This window comes from Aedes aegypti, chromosome 3 (assembly GCF_002204515.2).
Source record: "Aedes aegypti strain LVP_AGWG chromosome 3, AaegL5.0 Primary Assembly, whole genome shotgun sequence".
Classification (NCBI taxonomy): Eukaryota; Metazoa; Arthropoda; class Insecta; order Diptera; family Culicidae; genus Aedes; species Aedes aegypti.
In genome coordinates this window covers 243521020-243546824 of record NC_035109.1, presented here as the reverse complement: position 1 = coordinate 243546824, position 25805 = coordinate 243521020, and the positions used below count along the sequence as shown (strand labels likewise).

Sequence of the window (25805 nt, the reverse complement as noted above, 5' to 3'; positions counted from 1 at the left end):
TTCCGCTGAATGTGTGACTGAAATGAGAATCTTTAAATTGACTCCGCAATATTTTGTAATTTATGAAAACTTTGAATATTTCCGAATACTCCATGCCTGTTTAGTACTTCTGTTAAATATTTTAATAAGATCAGGATTCCAGATAATTTCAGAAAAAAATATATGAGTGAAGGGGCCTAGATAGCCGTAGCGGTAAACGCGCAGCTATTCAGCAAGACCAAGCTGAGGGTCGGTAGTTCGAGGATCTTTTCGGGTCGGAAATTTTCTCGACTTCCCAGGACATCAAGTATCTTCGTACCTGCCACACGATATACGCATGCAAAAATGGTCATTGGCATAGTAAGCTCTCAGTTAATAACTGTGGAAGTGCTCATTAGAACACTAAGCTGAGAAGCAGGCACTGTCCCAGTGGGGACGTAACGCCAGAAAGAAGAAGAATATGAGTGAAATTTCTCGTGAATGTTATTTATATACGATAAGGGTTTCCTGATGAAATTCTGATGAATGTATGAATGAGATGAGTATTTTTAATTGACTGTAATATTTGAATAATAATAAAATTTGTTGAAAAATCCGGTCTTGATAGCAATTGAGAATTTCTTACAAGCATTTGAATAAGATGAGGATTCCAATATCTGAATAACATATAAATGAAATGCGTGTCTTGTTATTTGAATTACATAATGGTATCCTAAAGAAATCCTGAAAAATACATGAATGAGATGAGAATTTTATCAATGACTCTGGAATACTTGAGTGTTTTATGAAATTCTTTCAAGTGTTCCGAATACTTGATGCCAATTGAGAAATTCTGGCATATGTTTGAATGATATTAGGATATTATAAAACTTTTATTTTATGCATAAAAAAAGTGTTTGACAAGAAGTTTTGAAGAATGCATGCATGAGATAAGTATTTTTTGTTTCATTTAATTTAAAAAAAATTCTAGAAAATGTATTGATACTATAATAAAATAAATATCTCGTGAAAGATATTCAAACAATATAAGTACTTTTTTTTAGAATTTCCGCTAAATATGACTGGGACGAGAATCTTTTCAATGACTCCGGAATATTTCAGTAATTTATGAAAACTTTGAATATTTCTAAATTTTTGATGCCAATTGAGAACTTCTGGCAAATATTTTAATGAGATGAGGATTCTAGAAAATTTTAGAATACAAGATATATAAATGAGATCGTGAATGATACTTATATACGATAAGGGTTTCTGAATGAAATTTTAAATTAACTTAAATATTTAAAATGTTCTGGAATTCTTTAAAAAAATTAGAATTCCAGATGGCAATTGAAAATTTCTGACAAATATTTGATTGAGAAATGTAAGAATAAGATGAGTATTTCGTAAATTCCATTTGAATAAGATAGAATTTCTGAATTAAATACGAAAGAAAATATTCTAAATAACTCTTGAATATTTCAATGCTCTCTGGAATCTTTCGCATATTTTTGAATACCTGGGCAGTTTTTGAAAATTTTCTGAATAAGACTATGACATGAGATAATTTCTAATAAGCATTATTAAGTAATATTTGCACACGGGAAATGCAAATTCTGAAGAATGTATGAATTAAATAAATATTTTTTTAGTTTAAATTAAATTGAACCGAGGATACTAGAAAGTCTCTGTTCAATATATGTATATGATAAAAATCTCGTAAATGACATTTGAACAATATAAGTGGTTTTTTAAAGAATTTCCGCTAAAATATATGACTGGGATGAGAATCTTTAAAATGACTCCGGAATATTTGAGTAATTTATAAAATGCTTTGAATATTTCCGAATACTCGATGCTAATTGAGGGCTTCTGACAAATATTTAATAAGATGAGGATTCAAGAAAATTTTAGAAAGAAAAAACAATAAATGAGTTGAGTATCTCGTGAATGATATTCATATCGACAGGTGTATCTGGTTGAAATACTAATGAATGTATAAATGATTTAAGTATTTTTAAATTACTTTAATATAAGAAATATGGAATTCTTTGAAAAATCCGAATTATAGTTAGCAATTGAAAATTTCTGACAACTATTTGAATGAGATAAGGATTCCAAAATATTTCTAATATATAAAAATGAGACAGAGACGAGCCTACCAACGACTGAAAGCCTTTTTAATAAAGATAGATAATGAAAGTCGAAATGAGGTTTCCACCTTATAAATTATATTTGAATTATATAATGATTTCTCATAGAAATTCTGAAAATTGTATGAATTATTAGTGTTTTTTCATTGACTTCGGAATACTTGAGTGTTTAGTGCAATTCATTGAATTATTCTAAATACTTGATGGCAATTGAGAAATTCATGTTTTGAATAAGATTAGGATTCTAGAAAATATCTGAAAAATTGGAGATAAGTGTGAGTGATATTTGCATAAAATAAGTGATATAAAACAAATTCTGCAGAATGCATGAATATGACAACTTTTACCTTAATTTAATTTCAAATAATACGGGGACACTACACAACATTTTAATAATATATTAATAAGATGAGTGAATGACATTTAAATAACATAAATACTTTTTTAAAGTAATTCCGCTGAACGTATAACTGAGATTAGTAATGATTCCGCAATATTTAAGTAAATTATTAACTACTGTCAATATTTCCAAATATGCCTGACGCCAATTGAGAACTTCTGAAAAATATTTGAATAAGATGAGGATGAAAGAAAATTTGAGAAAATTATTATTGAGATAAGTATCTCGTGAATGTTATTTGAAGAGTTTCTAAAAGAGAATATGACAAATGTATGGATGCGATTATTTTTTTAAGACTATGCAATGCTTAAAATGTTATGGAACTTTTTGAAAAATCTAAATTCTCGATGGCAATTGCGAATTTATGACAAATTTTGAATGAGTTGAGGATTCCAAATAATATTTCAATGAAATGTGTATTTTGTTAATGACATTTGAGTGATATAATTGTTTCTAAACGAAATTCTAAAGAATGTATGAATGAGATGCAATATGTTTCAACGACTTCGAAATACTTGAGTATTTCATGTTTTTTTTTTTCAAATTTCGTACAATTTTTAGCAATTGAGACATTAGAACATATATTTGTATGAATAACTATTGTCTTAATTCAATGTCTATGAGAAATCATTATATAATTTTTTGTTTTCTTTATTAACGAGATTTTTAGCCCTGGGCTAGTTCATCTCGGGACCAACGGCTTTACTTCCCTTCCGAAGGAAGTCGTCACTATAACTTTTATGTCATAAGTGACTATCTCGGGGATGGGATTCGATCCCAGGTCCTCGGCGTGAGAGGCGAGTGTTCTAACCGCTACACCAGGTCCGTCCCCTACAACATCATTATATAATTCAAATGAAATTTATAAGGTGGAAACCTCATTTCGACTTTCATTATCTATCTTTATTAAAGAGACTTTCAGTCGTTGGTAGGCTCGTCTCTGTCTCATTTTTTATACATTAGAAATATTTTGGAATCCTTATCTCATTCAAATAGTTGTCAGAAATTTTCAATTGCTATCGATAATTCCGATTTTTCAAAGAATTCCATAATGATTCTTATATGAAAGTAATTTAAAAATACTTAAATCATTCATACATTCATTAGTATTTCAACTAGATATACCAATCGTATATGAATATCATTCACGAGATGCTCAATTCATTTATTTTTTTTTCTTTCTAAAATTTTCTTGAATCCTCATCTTATTAAATATTTGTCAGAAGCACTCAATTAGCGTCGAGTATTCGGAAATATTCAAAGCATTTAATAAATTACTCATATATTCCGGAGTCATTTTAAAGATTCTCATCCCAGTCATATATTTTAGCGAAAATTCTTTAAAAACCACTTATATTGTTCAAATGTCATTAACGAGATTTTTGTCATATACATATGGGGATTTTTTTAATTACCGTACGGGTTTGGGCCGAAGGGTCTCAGATTTTCATGAAACTTTTTCCACAGGCAGGGCTCATGGATATATGAATAAAAAAAATTTGAGAAAAATTCAGGGTCGCCTATTTTTCCGGAAAACTCAGGTGGAAATTTTTTGTTTTCCCTTGACACTACTTACTTTGAAAAATCATAACTCAAGAACGAAGCATCGTAGAAACAAAGTTTTTAAATTGAAAATTTAAACAAATTTTCTCAAAAATCCAAAAAAAAAATATGAACTGGAAAAAGTTCTCCACAAAATTTTCCACCGTTGGGAAAATTTGTAAAGAAAAGTCGGAAAAACTATGCCCGAACTCGTGGAAAATTTTCAAAAAAATACTTTCTAGTATCCTCGGTTCAATTTAATTTAAACTAAAAAAATATTTATCTAATTCATACATTCTTCAGAATTTCTTTAAAAACACTTCCCGTATGCAAATATTACTTACGAAATGCTTATCTCCTATTTTTCAGAAATTATCTAATAGCTTAGTCTTATTCAGAAAATATTCAAAAATATGCGAAAGATTCCAGAGAGCATTGAAATATTCAAGAGTTATTTAGAATATTTTCTTTCGTATTTAATTCAGAAATTCTATCTCAATCAAATGCAATTTACGAAATACTCATCTTATTCTTACATTTCTCAATAATATTCAAATGTCACAAATTTTCAATTGCCATCTGGAATTTTAATTTTTTTTAAAGAATTCCAGAACATTTTAAATATTTAAGTCAATTTAAAATTTCATTCAGAAACCCTTATCGTATATAAGTATCATTCACGATCTCATTTATATATCTTGTATTCTGAAATTTTCTAGAATCCTCATCTCATTAAAATATTTGCCAGAAGTTCTCAATTGGCATCAAAAATTTAGAAATATTCAAAGTTTTCATAAATTACTGAAATATTCTGGAATCATTTAAAAGATTCTCGTCTCAGTCGTACTTAGCGGAGATTCTAAAAAAAAGTACTTATATGCTACTTGTTTTTAATTATGAATCGTGGTTTACGGCTAACCAGCCGAGTGGAAGTTTAATAACTACCGAAAAGCTAAACATTACATATAATTTACAATTGGATTAGATGGACAAATTGATGTGAAGATTTACGAAAAAGTTACACGTCTTCTTATTTTGTTTGAATATCTTTCACGAGATATTAATTGTATTCATATAATATCAATACATTTTCTAGAATTATTTTTAAATTAAATGAAACAAAAAATACTTATCTTATGAATGCATTCTTCAAAACTTCTTATCAAACACTTCTTTTATGCATAAAATAGAAGTTTTATAATATCCTTATATCAGATCAAACATATGTCAGAATTTCTCAATTGGCATCAAGTATTCGGAACACTTGAAAGAATTTCATAAAACACCCAAGTTTTCCAGAGTCATTGATAAAATTCTCATCTCATTCATGTATTTTTCAGAATTTCTTTACTAAACCATTATGTAATTCAAATAACAAGACACGCATTTCATTTATATGTTATTCAGATATATTTTGGAATCCTCATCTTATTCAAATGCTTGTTAGAAAATCTCAATTGCTATCAAGATCGGATTTTTCAACAAATTCCATTACATTTCAATTAAATATTACAGTCAATTAAAAAAACTCATCTCATTCATACATTCATCAGAATTTCATCAAGAAACCCTTATCGTATATAAATAACATTCACGAGAAATTTCACTCATATATTTTTTTCTGAAATTATCTGGAATCCTCATCTTATTAAAATATTTAACAGAAGTACTAAATAGGCATGGAGTATTCGGAAATATTCAAAGTTTTCATAAATTACTAAAATATTGCGGAGTCAATTTAAAGATTCTCATTTCAGTCACACATTCAGCGGAAGTTATTTAACACTTATATTGTTTGAATATCATTCACAAGATGTTCATGTTATTCATATATTATATGGATATTTTCTAGTATCCTCGTCTTATTTAGAATTGATTTATAAAAATACTCTACTTATCTCATTCATGCTTTCTTCAAAAATTTCTTTTAAAACACTCCTTTTATGCAAATATCGCTGACGAGATACTCCAATTTTTTTTCAGAAATTGTCTAATATTCTATTCAAATATATGCCAGAAATTCTCAATCACCATCAAGTATTCAGAATAATTTGAAGAATTCCACAAAACACTCAAGAATTTAGAAGTTACTGAAAAATAAATTAAATAAATTAAATTAAATAAATTCATAAATTATTCGAGTATTCCGGAGTAATTAAAAAATTACTCATCTTAGTCATACATTTAGCGGAATTCCTGTAAAAAGCATATAACTCAATTGTCATTCATGAGATACTCATCTTATTCATATATTATTAAGAAATTTTCTGACACTCATATCATTTGAAATTATATTGAGAAAATATCTATCCCATTCTCGTCAGAATTTCTTTTGAAACACTTCTTTATATGCAAATATTACTTTCGAGATGTTTATCTCCTATTATTCAGAAATTTTCTTATATTCTTATCTTATTGAAAAAGTTGTCAGAATCTTTGAAATTCGCAGATATTCGAAAATATGCGGAAGATTCCAGAGATCATTCAAATAGTCGAGAGTTATTTAGAAAACACTCGTATCATTCATGCAAGATACCGTATTTATTTTAGAAATTCAGTCTTATTCGAATGTTGTTTACGAGATACTTATCGCATTCTTATATTTCTCAGAATTTTCGTAAAAATCCTCATCTCATTAAAATATTTGTCAGAAATTTTATATTGCCATCGATAATTCGGATTTTTTCCAAAGAACTCCATGATATTTCAAATATTGAAGTGAAATAAAAATACTCATCTTATTCATACATTAATCAAAATTTCATTCAGAAACCATATATGAATATTATTCACGAGAAACTCATTTCATTTAAATATTTTGTCATACTTAATTTTTTTTCAAAATCCTCATCGCATTAAAATATTTGCCAGAAGTTCTCAAATAACATCGAATATTCAGAAATATTCAAAATTTTCATAAATAACTGAATTATTCCGGAGTCATTCAAAATATTCTCATCTCAGTCAAACATTCAGCGGTAATTCTTAAAAAAGGAGCATATATTGTTTAAATAATTTATTTAATTATATTCATATAATATTGAGACGTCTTATTTAAAATTGCATTAAAAAAATACTTATCTCAATCATGCATACTTCAGAATTTCTTCTAAAACATTCCTTTTATGCAAATATCACTGACGAGATACTCTATTTTTTCAGAAATTTTCTAATATTCTAATCTCATTCAAATATAAGTCAGAAATTCTCAATCGCCATCAAATATTCAGAATAATTTAAAGAATTCCACAAAACACAAGTATTTCTAAGTTGCTGAAAAAATGCGAATGTTTCGAGAGAGCATTCAAATATTCGAGAGTTTACTAGAAAATACTCATTTCGTTTATACATTGAACCGTTTTTTTAGAAACCCTTATTTCATTTGAATGTAATGTATTACTCAAAATGTTGGTAAAGCTCCTCATCTCATTCAAATATTTGTGTGGAATACCCATTTGTCATCAGGTATTCGGAAATATTCAAATTATTCCATAAAAATCTCAAATATTATTAGGATTTATTTTAATAAACCAATATGTCATAGTGTTCTTGTCATAGCTTTGTTTGTTTTCAACTCGATGTATTTCAAAATATTGTACACTTTATCAAAGACTTTTTAAGCAATTATCTTTTCATATTGCAGCCTTTTTCAGTGTCTACCAGTAATTGGAAAATATTCAACAAATTCCCAATAATCACATTCAAATTGTCTGTCCAAAGTTCTCAGCCACAAACAATTAGACATAACAAACAATTTTCAATGAATTTCGGGCATCCCACTTAGAAAGCCATGAGATACAAATATTTACTTGGAATTTCCAATGCCAATTGTAATATGAAATATTTTTATTTTATTTCAAGATCAGTTGCATCGTATACTTAGTACATTCCGCACAAGCACGCTCGCTTGATACATACAGCACGAGCATGTTGATCGCCAGGAGCAAGCTGAGAACCGACCGCTCTGAAATTAAAAATGACTTATGACGTATTATTTACTAATTTAGAAAACTCTAATCCCCCAATATATTTTATTCAACAAAATTAAGAAGATTTGTTCAGAACAATTTGCAGATCAAATTAAAATTGATCCAAGAATTCGAGGCTCGAAGTAATCAACACGTGATACCAATATCAATATCAACAGATCACCCATCCTACATCATTAGCAAAATGACTCACAGTTAGATGAACACATTTCATTTATCGCTTGTTGGTCGGTTTTTCGTATTCCTTCTTCCCACGGCCCGCTGCTGTTGCAGCGGAAATCGTTTGCGCATGAAATGGAAATTGAAAAAGTATGCTATGAATTTTATTTTTCAGCCTTATAATTAGCACCAATAGATTGCAAATTTTCTCAGCAATTCATTGGTATATAAAAAAATGTATGCTTTCATATTAGAAAACCAAATAATCTTGGGGCAAACAACTGCATGTCTTACGTGCGCACCCACCATCCATGGTAATACCATCCTTTGCCACGTTCAAAGAGTAACGGTTCATTTCTTCAACGGCTAGGGTGGGCATGCGAATTTTCATATAATTTCAATATTGCAATTGGAGCAGTCAAATTTATTTCAGAAAAGCATCAGTTAGATAGGTAGTTTACTCATCATTTTCAAATAAGCATGGAACATAACAACACTTCCTTATCAGGTTTTAGCAAACATAATTTTATATATTGTTGACATCTATTCCCTTGTGATAATATTGCTAATAGTGGGAGTTCATACCCGGAGGACAGCGAGATCTCTCTGTCTCTGGAAGTTGGTATTGAACTGTGGTGGTCGTGCATCAATTTTGTATTCGTTGGAAATTTGCAATAGAATTATTTACTGAATATTTTTGAATCCTTGTAATGCAATTATGAAGTGGCATTATCCTATATTTGCATTCTTTATATGATAAACCATATCATGCATGGTGACTTGGATTGCTATATAGAGGGATTATAAATAACGAAAAGTTTATTATTTTTAAAGCTAAGTGGTACTGGTAGATTTTTAAATATTGTGGATAAACATTCATAATATTATCGCATTTTCTCATGTGGAGGATAACAATACTTTTTCCGGTAGAGAAATATTCCCTTGCGCATGTGGTAGTAATTAGTTCATTTCGGTAAAGATGTTCATTCAATAAATTTCAAATTGTCGGTTGATTCCAGATCCTCCACTGACTTGGGCCTTAAGCCATCTGTTTTTGTAGCATACGAACTGCATAGCATATGTACTGCCTCATAACCTGATACTGGAAGGCTAATTGGACCAATCGAGTAGTTTAGAAACTTATTTGTAAGTTGGCCTTAGAAATGCTGAATTTATAATAGAAAACGTATATTTCCAGTCGGGTTTACGGGAACACCAAACTACGAAGAAGTTTTGTAACATTACCTTATGATTAATATAATTCTATTTAGGCAATTTAAATTAATTTTATGTGAATTGAAGTTCGGTTTATTACTTAAAAAATGAACTGCTATAGTCAAAACATGCCCTTTTATCCGAATTTTTAATTGCTTGAGGAAATTCATATAATGTTTAACTTATAAATAGGTATCAAAGATTTAACAATCGCTGGTCAGGAGAGATCTTAGTAGATTTCATGAGACCTAGATGATATACCTAACGAATCTTTGTTACCAGATTCCTGGCCTAACATCCAATAAAAATCAGTTGGTATTCTCACCACACAAGTTTGGCACAACGAAAGATTTTTATAATAAATCTTCAAGCTGTTTTGGCAGAATTTGAACAAAATCTTCAACAAATCCTTGAAAGACTTCCGGCGATTTTCAGGCGATATAAAATATACATGCGCTGATTTTTGGTAACGTTTCTTGAAGAAACCTTGTAAGACATGTTCCTGTGACTTGTATGACAAGATGTTGTGTGTATTCTTCGTCAAAAATGACTGTCTTGAAAAGCTATTCTTCCAAAGATTTCGCTTCAATCGAAGATCCCTTGACTGTTTTAGCAAAAATTTTCCAGGAAGCAATCAAGATCATATTCGACTCATAGAAGAGAATATAATTATTGTCCTACAAAAATCGAAATACACTCAGAATATTGAATAAATTGTAGGTGGCTCACGGCTCCAGGAAAAGGGAAAACCAAATGTTTACCTGAAGTTATCTTGCTAATAAATACACAGCGTAACAAAAATGTCATTTTGGGTGCATCAAGGATCAAATTATGTGCCTGTAGTAGATTTGGGGATACAGCAAAAGGTCTCAAAAATGTTCCAGCACGTCACAATTTTTAGCTTTAACTTTCATTTCAGATATAATTTGGTTGAAATTGCAGGATTAAACTCAGACTAAATCGAGTTTTCCATCATGCTTGCAGATTCCATACAAAATTATTCTTTTCTCTCATATGGCAAAATACAATTCTTTTCAAAACCAACAAAGAACAACTTTTGAGCATCGAAAGTATTATGAACTTTGTTGATTATAATTGTTATACACATGAAGTTTGAATTCTATGCCAAATTAAGCGAATGAATTGCCATACAAGCTGGCAAACTTTAAAACTTGCATGCAAGTTGGTTGAAATAGTACAATTGTGCATTTTCAATAGTCAATATCTAAAAAACTAGACGTTCTATGATATTTTTGCAAACGGCAATGGCATTTGGCAATGGCAATTGGTGCTTGAGGCAAAAACGTGTTCCGCAGTGAAACTATTGCTATATAGCTGCCAAAAAAATCAATGCGCCTCTGACTGTGGTCGCAAATTAGTCGGGTTTCTTTTTGCTATGGTTGCACTACTGCACGTAACTATATTGAACACCCACTACGGCCTTCGACTGGATGACGAACAACCACGACAATAAAAGTGAATAGTGACAAGCTGAATATCTGATTTGATGTCACTGGTTTTTGCTGTGCGAACGAAAACCATGGACTGATTATCATGTACTGAACATCGTCCGTCATATTCTCATTACTTTTTGTGATTTCGGTGCTCGAAAGTATGTCGTAACGATAAATAGTGGATCAAATTGAACATTGCAATTATCACGAACGAAAAAAGTTTAAATTTTAAAAAGCGTTCAAATATTATCTTTCGTCCCTAAAATATCAACATTTGCTACTTCGGAGCCACTAGCGCCCTCTCATCCGCTCAGTTCATCAACCGAAACGCACAGGTTTTCTTCGAGTGATACCTATGGGCATTTGTGGGGCCTCCCTTAGCCGAGTGGTTAGAGTCCGCGGCTTCCATGCTGGAGGTGTCTTGGGTCGATTCTCGGTCGGTCTAGGATCTTTTCGTAATGGAAATTTTCATGACTTCCCTGGGCATAAATATCATCATCGTCATACCTGCCAAATGATATACGAATGCGGAAACGGCAACTTAGGCAAAGAAAGCTCTCAACTAATAACTGTGGAAGTGCTCATTGAACACTGAGCTAAGAAAAGCAGGATTTGCCTCAATGATAACGTAATGTCAAGACTACAAAGATAGTTGACTCGAAGAACAAAATCGTAAGATTTTTTTTAAAGGCATTGAATTTAGATGGAAGACGGAAGATGGAACAGCAATGGAATACTTCAAAGACTTCTTCATACGAAATCAAACGCTCAAAATTCAAGTCTGTTTGATATTAGGAATTAAAAAAAAAACAATATTTGAGTTTTTCAATATCTAAAAAACACTGGTTTTGTCCATGTTTGCTTTATATTTAAGGTTTAAATTGCTAACCTTCTTAGCCGTTCAATGTACCAAGCACGCAACTTAGGTGCTTGTTTGAATTGAAGATGCCTAAATAGCAGTGCTGTTAATCGATCCACCATAATTTCCCATATCATAGCACTGAAAACGAACATCCCCGCAAATTATAAGTTGTCGCCTTGCAGCTCTACCCTTGGGAGTCAACCCCCAAAAGCAACCCGCTCGGCAAGAGATATACCCACTAACTAACCTTCCCACTCACACTCCAACATTGCAAGGACTCGGGAGCAACCTACCACACTGACTGCTGTTTAGCACTACAGCAACTCGAAGTAGAAGCGTAACCTACAGTAGGTATACGGAAGGTCTGTGTGTAGAGCAGAAGCAGAAGCACGCGTCGCTCAAAAGTCATAAATCTTTCGCTTTTCGCTGCAGATATCGGACCCGCCGGTTGGTCTACCGCCTCCTGAAGTTCGCCACCGGGCCGCATCCAGCTTGTCAGTTCCGAAGCACGTAAGTGGATCCAGCTCTCCTCTAGCGATGGTGAGTGCCGTTCGCTCTCGCGTTCGGTCTATGGAGGAACTAAGGGTATGCGAGATATCAAATGATTCCGTCATACACCGTTCGAATACTCGATATGGTTTCTTAAGGTGGGGCAAAAGTTCGACCTTAGCGAAATAATCAATATTTCCAGAAAAAACATACTGCCGTGAATCGCAAGTCAGTCCCATCTGCATTTTTGTCAAAATTGAGTTGAATTCCATTTTTTAACATACCTTCTAATGCTCCAAATTCCAAAATTCCAAAAATCTTATCAAACGATGGGAGAAATCCAAAGATGCTATATACATTTTTGATGTACTGATATGAGAGATATTGGAAGCAAAATGAAATGATTTGGCAACAGACCAGCAGTGCTGAGTTTTCGTGGCTTTGGGAATAATGTTGTAACACGGACATGACTTCCTCATTGCTATAAAGTTAGTTTTGTTTCGTAATAGATCTTTGAGTTACATTTCCAAATTAATTAACAGCAGAAAAAGCATAGCATAGCATAGCATAGACTGACTGTACATGTCAATGGTTGCTACTCCGTGATTGATCGGAACTGGTAAGAATTGCACTACGATCCAAATGAATAAGGGATGGGAGTTTCCGCTTACTCTCGAAGTGCAATTTTAGCAGATCTAATATTATTGATCAATAACGGCGCCGGCCAAGTCCTTACAGTCAGTTGGGATGGGGAAGGAATGTTAGGGTGTAATGATTGTTGCTTCTAGAGACCGAGAATACCTCTGCATCTCCACAATCACCACGGGAAGGGTGTTTATTTGTGAGGGAAGAAAAGATCTGGGAGTCACCTCTGGTCGGTGATGCGATCCATGGACAAGGGGGAACTATACGACTTATATTTAAAGCTAGTTTTGTATTTTTGTCTCGAGAAGTTTTTGGTAGAAGCTTTTAAAAATAGGTCAACATCTATAATGTCGAACAATTCAAAAGATGTTTTTATTAATGTCGAAAACTGAAAATTACATGTATATATTTTAAATTATATGAAACAGGAATAATGCCGACACTTGTAGTGACGAACCATACATAGTTTGTTTGAAAATGACATATGAGTATTACTGTGCATTTTGTCTCGATATGGTAGAAGTTTTAAAAAATACGTCAACATTCACAATGTCGAACAATTCAAAAGATAATTTTTAATAATGTCAAAAAGAGAAAAATATATGTATATTGAAATTGTATAAGAAAATAGCATAATGTCGACACTTATAGTGACGAACCATACAAAGTTTGTTTTAATATTACATAAAAGTTACGCTTTCAAGAAAACAATGTGTTATCATAAGCATGAAACGAACTCACCAGTTGGTAATCCATTCTCGACTGAACACAAAACTGACACTGACAGCAAAACTTCTTGGCGTTCCGAAAACAAACCGTCTTGCTTGGGCCTTCCCAAATACCTACCCAGCAAGACGCTCCAGAACAAGGAAAAAAAATTCTCCGGCGACGAAAACACGCGCGAAACCGTGAGCAAAATCTATCGGACGACGCAAAACCGAACTGTCCTGCTTGGGTTTCACGAAGCACTACCCATTTCCAAATTAATTAACAGCAGAAAAAAAACAAAAACTAAATATTTCATTACCAAAAACTAAAAAAAAAAAGAATTTGAATTTGGATTTTTTTCAACAGTCTTTGAGCTGTTGTATTTTGTACAACAGTGGTGAAAAAAACATCGCTTTTCGCACACAGCATCAACGTGGTGGCTCTGACGATGGCGAACCGCGCGACCACTAAAGAATTAATATATGTTGCTCTATGCCAAACAACTTTTACCGAAATAATTTCAAGCGGATTGCATTACTCCTTGAGAAAAGCTGAAAACAGACATAACGCATGTTCATTTGGCTCATGCTTAGACAGCTCTCGCTGATCGATTGGCTCACAATTTGACAGAAATGACCATCGAAGGGACCATCGAGATAGGGAGAGATCGAGACAAAGAACATTAATTTAATGAACACTAGATTGAAAACCACCCCATAACTAGGAAAATAATAAACAAACAAACTTAATTTAGAGTTTCTAAATTGTTCTGAATCTCTTAAATCTGGTCTAGTAACCTTTGATAATGTTCGACTTATAGAGAGAAAATTGGGAACAAAAAATCAACAATAACACATCGAGATATGGATATATAGAGATAAGGAGGATATTAAGATATGGAGAGAGAAATCGTATGCAGAATGAAGGGGCCGAAGCAATCATCGACATAGGGAAAGATATCGTGATGTAGAACATCGAGTTGTGGAGAGTCAACTGTATCTGCAGATTGATAAAGAAGAACTGTATATTTAGATATGGTATAAACACAACTTTTAAAACTTGAACATTAATAAATTAACAACGAAATACTATATGTACCTCATTTTACCGGAATCCGTGAATTTAATCATAGTTTCACCAGCTAAAGAGTTCGATAATCTATATAAATAAAAATGGAATGGTGTTTGTATGTCACGAAATGGCTTGAGAACGGATGATTGGACTTACATGATTCTTTCACTGTTGAATTCGTCCAGAGCTCTGACGTGTTTGTGCGAAAAAAAAGTTTAGGAAAGTCTTCGGGATAGTGGGGAAAACGGAAGAATACTAATCTGTTATTTTCTGCACGGGGCTTGCATGGCGTTTTTCAAAAGCCTACTTGATGGCAAGACGAAGTTTGCCGGGACCACTAGTATGAAATAATTAATATTTTTTGCAAGATGGTTAGTCGACAACCGGGAAGGAGTGTTTAAAATAGCTCTGGTCAGCACGAGCCCCCAACTCACGGTTCCACGGGACAAACAATGACAAAGATCGCCAGCTGAGGGTTGCGTACTTGGCTGGTAGTGCAGCCTGGGCACTGTTGTCCTTCTGAAATCAGCTAGAGTGAGGGGGTGCGTCTCAAGCGTCTAATCACCAGGAGGTGCGGCTCAAACAGCGTCTTTTCTAGTATCCAGCGGCTGAGTATGAAATATTGTATCACGTCAATTAAACCTAAGGTGGAAGCCCCATCAACGTGCTGTAGGTAGCGCGACCCCAGTAAGGTAGCATACTGAATCTTTATTTTACCATGAAAAATGGAGAAAATAGAAATACAGAACGATATTTGAAAAACTGTAAACTTAAAACTGAAAACTGTAAAAAAAATTCCCTTCTTCGGTCTGTTCAGCTGTTAAGATTACAGTGTGATTTACGGATTCCGGTTGAATAATATAAATGTGAAAAATTTGTTTAATTAAAACGCAGTACCATGTTACATTTGACGAAAGAACCCATTGAATGAATCCAAAGTGTGAAGCATGTACAGTACTGAACATAATAAAGTACGCACTGGACGTTTATCATACAAAATGGTCATACTTTGAGGTTTGGATTTCGGCTTCTAGTAGCCCACTCGATCTAAATTTTTATTCGCAGTTTATAAATAATAGGAGTTTCACTCAACTGAGAAATCACAATAATTGAAACACAAACTTAGAATTGTTTTCCAAAAATTAGCGTAAATTTATTTTAATATTACAAAGCCACCCGTTTTACTGAAAAACGTTATTCTACGAACTTATGTGTCTTATCAACTTTCTCAATTTTGCAGAAGGGCATATTGATCAAAGTATTTCCATTTATAAATTATTTATAATTTAAAAAAATGTCAGTTTTGTAGTGCAATTTTAGCAGATCTAATATTATTGATCAATAACGGCGCCGGCCAAGTCCTTACAGTCAGTTGGGATGGGGAAGGAATGTTAGGGTGTAATGATTGTTGCTTCTAGAGACCGAGAATACCTCTGCATCTCCACAATCACCACGGGAAGGGTGTTTATTTGTGAGGGAAGAAAAGATCTGGGAGTCACCTCTGGTCGGTGATGCGATCCATGGACAAGGGGGAACTATACGACTTATATTTAAAGCTAGTTTTGTATTTTTGTCTCGAGAAGTTTTTGGTAGAAGCTTTTAAAAATAGGTCAACATCTATAATGTCGAACAATTCAAAAGATGTTTTTATTAATGTCGAAAACTGAAAATTACATGTATATATTTTAAATTATATGAAACAGGAATAATGCCGACACTTGTAGTGACGAACCATACATAGTTTGTTTGAAAATGACATATGAGTATTACTGTGCATTTTGTCTCGATATGGTAGAAGTTTTAAAAAATACGTCAACATTCACAATGTCGAACAATTCAAAAGATAATTTTTAATAATGTCAAAAAGAGAAAAATATATGTATATTGAAATTGTATAAGAAAATAGCATAATGTCGACACTTATAGTGACGAACCATACAAAGTTTGTTTTAATATTACATAAAAGTTACGCTTTCAAGAAAACAATGTGTTATCATAAGCATGAAACGAACTCACCAGTTGGTAATCCATTCTCGACTGAACACAAAACTGACACTGACAGCAAAACTTCTTGGCGTTCCGAAAACAAACCGTCTTGCTTGGGCCTTCCCAAATACCTACCCAGCAAGACGCTCCAGAACAAGGAAAAAAAATTCTCCGGCGACGAAAACACGCGCGAAACCGTGAGCAAAATCTATCGGACGACGCAAAACCGAACTGTCCTGCTTGGGTTTCACGAAGCACTACCCATTTCCAAATTAATTAACAGCAGAAAAAAAACAAAAACTAAATATTTCATTACCAAAAACTAAAAAAAAAAAGAATTTGAATTTGGATTTTTTTCAACAGTCTTTGAGCTGTTGTATTTTGTACAACAGTGGTGAAAAAAACATCGCTTTTCGCACACAGCATCAACGTGGTGGCTCTGACGATGGCGAACCGCGCGACCACTAAAGAATTAATATATGTTGCTCTATGCCAAACAACTTTTACCGAAATAATTTCAAGCGGATTGCATTACTCCTTGAGAAAAGCTGAAAACAGACATAACGCATGTTCATTTGGCTCATGCTTAGACAGCTCTCGCTGATCGATTGGCTCACAATTTGACAGAAATGACCATCGAAGGGACCATCGAGATAGGGAGAGATCGAGACAAAGAACATTAATTTAATGAACACTAGATTGAAAACCACCCCATAACTAGGAAAATAATAAACAAACAAACTTAATTTAGAGTTTCTAAATTGTTCTGAATCTCTTAAATCTGGTCTAGTAACCTTTGATAATGTTCGACTTATAGAGAGAAAATTGGGAACAAAAAATCAACAATAACACATCGAGATATGGATATATAGAGATAAGGAGGATATTAAGATATGGAGAGAGAAATCGTATGCAGAATGAAGGGGCCGAAGCAATCATCGACATAGGGAAAGATATCGTGATGTAGAACATCGAGTTGTGGAGAGTCAACTGTATCTGCAGATTGATAAAGAAGAACTGTATATTTAGATATGGTATAAACACAACTTTTAAAACTTGAACATTAATAAATTAACAACGAAATACTATATGTACCTCATTTTACCGGAATCCGTGAATTTAATCATAGTTTCACCAGCTAAAGAGTTCGATAATCTATATAAATAAAAATGGAATGGTGTTTGTATGTCACGAAATGGCTTGAGAACGGATGATTGGACTTACATGATTCTTTCACTGTTGAATTCGTCCAGAGCTCTGACGTGTTTGTGCGAAAAAAAAGTTTAGGAAAGTCTTCGGGATAGTGGGGAAAACGGAAGAATACTAATCTGTTATTTTCTGCACGGGGCTTGCATGGCGTTTTTCAAAAGCCTACTTGATGGCAAGACGAAGTTTGCCGGGACCACTAGTATGAAATAATTAATATTTTTTGCAAGATGGTTAGTCGACAACCGGGAAGGAGTGTTTAAAATAGCTCTGGTCAGCACGAGCCCCCAACTCACGGTTCCACGGGACAAACAATGACAAAGATCGCCAGCTGAGGGTTGCGTACTTGGCTGGTAGTGCAGCCTGGGCACTGTTGTCCTTCTGAAATCAGCTAGAGTGAGGGGGTGCGTCTCAAGCGTCTAATCACCAGGAGGTGCGGCTCAAACAGCGTCTTTTCTAGTATCCAGCGGCTGAGTATGAAATATTGTATCACGTCAATTAAACCTAAGGTGGAAGCCCCATCAACGTGCTGTAGGTAGCGCGACCCCAGTAAGGTAGCATACTGAATCTTTATTTTACCATGAAAAATGGAGAAAATAGAAATACAGAACGATATTTGAAAAACTGTAAACTTAAAACTGAAAACTGTAAAAAAAATTCCCTTCTTCGGTCTGTTCAGCTGTTAAGATTACAGTGTGATTTACGGATTCCGGTTGAATAATATAAATGTGAAAAATTTGTTTAATTAAAACGCAGTACCATGTTACATTTGACGAAAGAACCCATTGAATGAATCCAAAGTGTGAAGCATGTACAGTACTGAACATAATAAAGTACGCACTGGACGTTTATCATACAAAATGGTCATACTTTGAGGTTTGGATTTCGGCTTCTAGTAGCCCACTCGATCTAAATTTTTATTCGCAGTTTATAAATAATAGGAGTTTCACTCAACTGAGAAATCACAATAATTGAAACACAAACTTAGAATTGTTTTCCAAAAATTAGCGTAAATTTATTTTAATATTACAAAGCCACCCGTTTTACTGAAAAACGTTATTCTACGAACTTATGTGTCTTATCAACTTTCTCAATTTTGCAGAAGGGCATATTGATCAAAGTATTTCCATTTATAAATTATTTATAATTTAAAAAATGTCAGTTTTGTAAAAAAATTACATTTGGTATAACTTAAAAGTTTGTTTATTAGCATTGAGCAAAATCAAATTTGAAGTTACTTTTGAGTTGTGGTGCTGTTTGGGCACGTCAGGAGTTAATCATCAATGTTAACTTCCTTTTCCCGATCAGCCTAGATAGCCGCGTAGTGTCGTTAGCGGTTGTTTCAATTGGCTAAGAATTAACACTACGGACTGCCTGTTCCGGCGGTAAAAGTCCACCTAACAGGTGACCCCTAATTCATGTGGCTTTAAGCTTACCGTGCCTAAGAATGAATGGTTAGGGGGGTCTAAATAAAACCTAACCGCAAACGGAGCCCGTGGAGTACCAGGGCGCCCTCTACAGTATTATGCCCTTCCTGTGCTACCCGGAGCAATGGTGCAGGTGACCTTGTGTTTCTCCGAGATAATCGACTGCCTTTCTTCAGTCTCAAGCCTGAGGCTAAATAAGGGTGGGATTATTAATACGTTGTAACTTAGTTTAAATTTTCACCTTTATGGTTTTGCATTATGCGTATTACACAGTGTGTTCTGTGCTTTTCGCCTTTGGCGACATTTAAAAGATACCGATATTGTTTTTTTCGCTGCTGGTCTTTTTCGTTCTGACATTGCGAAAAGCTTAATCCTGCCTAGTTTGGGTAGTGGCTACGGTTAGGATAGCTTAGTTATACCAATCTTCAGCATAAAATATCAGCAATGATCAATCTTTGTAGACTCATGCAAATGCTACAGCTCAAATGGCACTTGTTCAAAAACCTTACTTTTGTGAACTTTTATCTAGGTAACGTTGTGGACCCAGTTTTTGCTACTTTCAGAAACATGAAATGGCAAACTCGCGTGCCATGCCTCGTGCATGCGTGCTCGTAAATAGCGCTATCGTTGCTACACTTATTTCGTTAACAACCAGAGATGTATGTGCTTTCACAATTGATATTTCTGTTGGTGACCTCAATAGGAAATACGTCTTTCGTTATGAGGTGTATTACCACATGATGAACCATCCCCAATGGATGATTTCAAAAGAGTTGTCGTTCACTGCCTATGAAAAGGCCTTCTGCTCCCTGTGGGCAGTGATGCTGATACTCATCACATCATCTGGAGCAGTTCAGCTATCAATTTGAGAAGCTCCAGTCTTATAAAGTGCTTAAGTAGTTCAAATCTTGGATTACTTATTTTAGGGAATCGCCCAACCTTCATGGTATCTGCTAGAGAAGAAGTGTTAGACATGATGCTCAGCTCGAACAGAATCAGTCACAAGTTGACGAATTGGCATGTATCAGATGATGAATCATTAACTGATCATCGCTACATACACTGGGAATTGGTTGTGACCGAATTCCATGGATTCTCTCCGTCCATTAGAAATCCTAGTATTTCGGATGTTTCCACTTCCGGTGAGTTGGGACACAATTGTCCTTGCTTCGAGTGATCTCATAATTGCTTGTCACTTTGCTTATAGGTAAGTTTACTCACAACTCCCTTCACAGGAGAAGTGGACGTCTGGCTGTTTGTAAAGTATGTCAGATAATCAGGCTGCTATAAAAGCTCTTGCTTCGGCCAACTCAAGGTCGAAGCTTGTTATCGAATGTTGAACTCAAATTGAGGAACTGAATTCAGTCAACTCTGTAAACCTTGTATGAGTACCTGGCCATTCTTCCATCGCTGGAAATGAATTGGCTGATGAGCTAGCTCGCGATGGAGCATCGCATGACTTCATTGGCCCTGAGCCGGCTATTCCAATTTCGAAGTGCTGGGTGAAGCTTCAGATAAACTCTTGGGCGGCAACTCAGCACAAGTAATATTGGAATAGTTTGGAGTCGTGTCGTCAAACAAAATTGTACATAACTGAGCCATCTCCAAGGGTGGCAAAGTATTTAACAAAACTGTCAAAGCAGAATTGCAGTCTCTTGGTCAGAGCGTTGACAGGCCACTGCCGACTCAACTATCACATGGCAAATATTCAGCTGTTGACTCATTTGTGTGTGATAGTTGTGACTCCGATTATGGAACTTCGTATCACCTGATATGCAACTGTCCAGTTTTTTGCGCAAATGCGATTCCAATTATTTGGTAAACATTTATCAAGTGAAACTGAATTCAGAAGCCTGAATCTTCAGGACATTCTGTTATTCTTAACCCGCTGTGGTAATGAGCTATTGACTCTCTTTACGCTAATGCGTTTTGCAGTGCCCTTTTTAGGGCGCTGTTCGAACCCATTGTGGTATGGAGCTACATGCTCTCAATTCGCTTATGCGATCGTCCCTCTTCAAGAGACCCCACTCCTATTTCCTCCCATCTTTCCCTTCCCTTTCCTCTCCCATCGGGTAGATGATGAAATAGGCTCAAATATGGCGATGGCACAAATCTCCCAACTGGTGGGGAACGTGCCTTTGGAGCCGGCCTTCTGATACCTGATATGTGTCTTATCAACTTTCTCAATTTTGCAGAAGGGCATATTGATCAAAGTATTTCCATTTATGAATTATTTATAATTTAAAAAAATGTCAGTTTTGTAAGAAAATTAAATTTGGTATAACTGAAAAGTTTGTTTATTAGCATTGAGCAAAATCAAATTTGAAGTTACTTTTGAGTTACGATTAAAAAATCAGGTCATTCGAAGCCGAAATTCACGTCACCAAACTTACCATTTTTTTAATCTTCTACAATGAAGAAAACTACTTCTTACTACGTATAGTGTTAATTTTTTGACTGATGTCCTACAAACTATTCATTTATTTATTTCGAAGAGAATGATTCTAAAAGCTTTAGAATTAATAAGCATAAGCAAAGATGACCGTACAATTCGTAGTTGCTACTCCTACTGCTGACTAGAACAATCGAAGTTGTACAGAGATTTAATGAATGGGGCTTGGGATTAGCTTACCATTCTCAATGTGCACAAATCGAGAGCTCACGATCACGTCCTTACTGTCATCGGGGAAGGGAAGGAATGTTAGTTCGACAACCGTTGTTACTAGAGACCGAAATCACCTCTGCATCTCCACAGTTGTCATGGAAAGGATATTTGGTTAGTGGGATAAGGTAGAGATCTGGGAGTCACCAATGCTTGGTGATGCGATCCATGATATAATCACGCCTAAACGGATTCGCGAAATAATTCAATAACCGCATTGTGTTCGTCACTCGCCCACGCAGGAACAAGCGACACGATCAATAGATCAAACCTTACTAACAAACCGATCACTTTTTTACTACTGCACTACCGACGCGCGACATGTTTGATCCTGCCCTCATTGCCCACCCCCGCAAGAGCAAGCGTCAAGATCGAAGGATCAAACACTACTCTGATGCTAAAGGCTTTAGAATTGAATAAAAACACAAAGTAACAACACGAATTTGTGATTTGAATTCAGAAGAGCACACGAAAGTTTGGCCTTGAGAAATTTCGAAAAATAAACCGCACCCTAATGCCTTTGTTCTAGAATTTTTTTATAGGGTTACTTCTCATGCACAAGTTTAGTATAACCAAACCACACAAACATACGGGAAAGGTGTCAGAAAGTGTCTTTTTGATGAGACATCGGTGTGCTTAAACACAAACATTATCGAATTTGCATGAACCTACGATCTCTTTTCACTAAAAGCTTGCGGCATATTAAAAAATCTTTCACCGGCAAAAAATTGAAAAATGTCAATTTTTGTATGTTTGACCTTTTTCCATATACATATGGGTTCATAGGAGAATAGTAGAGTTACACTAATTTTGATGAATCTCAACGGCTTCAAGACCAATTTGATACAACTTCAACACGAATGAATTAAGACGTTCTGAATTAAATATCATTTTCTACGTACACTCACACAACATGACCAGCCCATCTTATACTCCTCACTTATTAAGGCCACAGTTTCAAAAAAAAAAATAGACCCAACAATTTCAATAACTAACACGAAAACATAAATATCAGTATTAAGTTTTTGGGTAGGTGAATGTATACATGGATACGGTCATATGTAAAGTTCTGGAAAATGAACCCAACCAGCGGCTGTAAGATTTCAAAACAATTCTACATAACAACTCCACAAATATTGCATAATATTGTTACACATACAAGAAACGAAAGGATATCATAGATTGTTTAGCTTTGAAATCTCACATTTTCTTTATTTTATACAGAATTCACATTCAATATATGATATTTTACAATCTATATATGTCAATACTTTATCTTCGTATCTTTAGTTTTTACTATCTTAAGAAAGCTTCATGTTCAATAACGAATTCTAATGATTCAAATTATGCAGTAGAATTGTGATAATTGTATAAGGTTATGTAAATAAGTTCAATCGGTTAAAATGGCATACCACCACCAATTTTTAATATGTCGCAAGCTTTTTTTGACTATCAAGGCCAATTTTAGTGAAAAAATATCGGAGGTTCATGCAAGTTCGATTAAATTTGTATTTCAGCACACCGTGAACATCTTTGAGATCGTTTGACATCTCACCCTCTGATGAAAAACCTACACGGAGAAAAATCAGTATAGATTGAAACAACCAAATTTTTGGTTGATTTTCAAACCTGCAATTTAGTTGGTTCTGACTAAAGATTTGTTATTCCCAAATTTTGCTTTTAGTTTGAAACAAACTGAAAACATAAATGATTTTTACATTGTCGTGTCAGCAAAAATTCGAAAAAAATTAGGTTTCTTTTAATCTTATTATATAAGAGTTGTAAGATTTGAACTAAAATTCTGGTTTAACTGTTAAAAACCATTGTGTTAAAATTTCTCAAATTTTTCACTCAAATTTTTCATCATCCGTTGCCTCAACATGCACGTCTAGGTATCGTGGCTTTTTCTACAACTTCAGAAGTACGGACCTTGTCGTTTATTTTGTTTTACTTCGGTACGCAATTATTATATAATTCGTGCAGAGACACTACCAACATAGACTTATTCGTGCCCAGACTCTAGCGCCTTAGCGTTATTGCACAATTCTGTAAAAATTTTGTATGTTCATTTTATGGTAGGGTCGGTGTTCCCTTAGTGGACAGTCCCCTATAGTCGCACTAGTGTCTTTTTACGCCCGTTTTGCTATAAATCTTTTCAAAACATTTTTTGACATGAAGGTCAGGAGCTATTTTTCTAAGTACCATTGATACACAGCTTGATTTTGTGCAAAAAATTATCGAAATAATTAATTTTGCTTAAAATTTGAGCTCCCTTGCGCCTATAGTAAACCTCCTATGATAGCACTACTGAGAGAAACTATTTTTATTTTACGAAATAATTGATGAATTAAGAACTTTTTTTTACATCAAACGAAAGCTTTTGATCCACACTTTGTAGGAAAAATATAAAAGTTTTGTAAAAATACGGTTTTGATAAGTATTTTGCCAACGCCGTGATGCTAGTGCTACTATAGGAACAGAAATTAGAAATAGTGCTACTATAGGCACATGTATTCCTATAGTGGCACACGCGATAATAAATACAAACATTTGAGTTTTCGAAGTTTTTATATTTTTCCCACAAAGCCAAGATAAAAAGCTTTCAGATGATGTAAAAATAATGACGATAGCGTTATTTTTCGATTTTATACAAATTTTTGTTCTTAGCTATGCGGCTATTGGTACATCGACCCTAAATGAACAAAAATTGATAAAATATAGTTTTGTCTAATAATTTGGAAATGAAAAACAACAAAAAATTGGGAATGAGAATTTCAACAATTTCGTTGTTAGATTCAACTTATTGTTGATTCAATCTAAGTTTTGGTACATTCAAATTTATCGATTTTTTTTCACGAACTGTCAAAATGGAACGACCAATTCAATGGTTGGTGCAAATAAACATAACTTGAATTTAACTGGAAGATTTCTGAACCATTTACTTTAAATATTATGTTTGTGTCAACAAACACAGGTAGCAGAATCAAACTAATATTTTGTTTGTGGAAAATTCAAAGTGAAATTTTGAATTTTCCGTGTTTGCTACCATAGTTAATAATATGCTCAGGAAAGTCAACTAACATTTAATCACAAAAATATTCTGGACATACCAGGAATCGAAACCCAGACACTTTCAGCATGGTCTTGCTTTGTAGCCGCAGACGTTACCACTAGGCAAATGAAGACCCCCAATTCCGTGTATTATTTCGTTCCGTATTGACATGAACATAACGCACATCGCATACCCTTAGATGGAACTCTTTCTCCGCAGCAGCGTGGAGCGGACCGTGCGATTTGCGCCAGCCAGGCTGATGATGGGGCTGCACTTGGGAGAAAGTGGGTAGGTTGGGGTTCGGAGTTTGGGCCATGGAAGGCGAGCGCATGTGCGCACGATCATCGTCGTCGTCGTCGTCGTCGTCACACACCAGCAAAAAACGGCGAAGTGCCAACGAGCTAGACCCGAAACGGGGTGTTGAACAATTTCGCAAATCTTCGGAAGCCAACGGCAAGCTCACAGTCGATTTTTGCAAGCGCTTTCGGTCGGGTGCTGCAAAAATGTTCTCCAGCAAAGCCACGTCCTACGTGCGGCGGCGGTGTTAGAAATTCGATCGAGTGCGACTATCGTCCGGCCGTTTCGTCGCTGGCTGGAGAACAGTGAATGTGGGATATAGGAGGATTCCTAAGGAGGGTGGCTCGGATGTGAGCGGAAAAAAGCCGGTCGGATGGAGCCGGAGATTGTGGCGCTCACGGTCCGGTCGTCGTCGTCGGTCGGGTTGTGTGCGAATTTCGGCAACGTTTTCGGCACTGTCGTCGTCTTCGGATTGATGGTCGGAATTGGTGGTCAGATTGTGCAAAGTACCGAATTCGAAATGGTTCGGA

At 34.6% G+C, this 25805-nt stretch overlaps 1 pseudogene; it reads left to right on the top strand.

Annotated features, from left to right (window-relative positions):
* LOC110678155 overlaps nt 1-25383 on the top strand; it is a 135343-nt pseudogene extending 109960 nt beyond the window's left edge.
* The last annotated feature ends 422 nt before the right edge of the window (nt 25384-25805 follow it).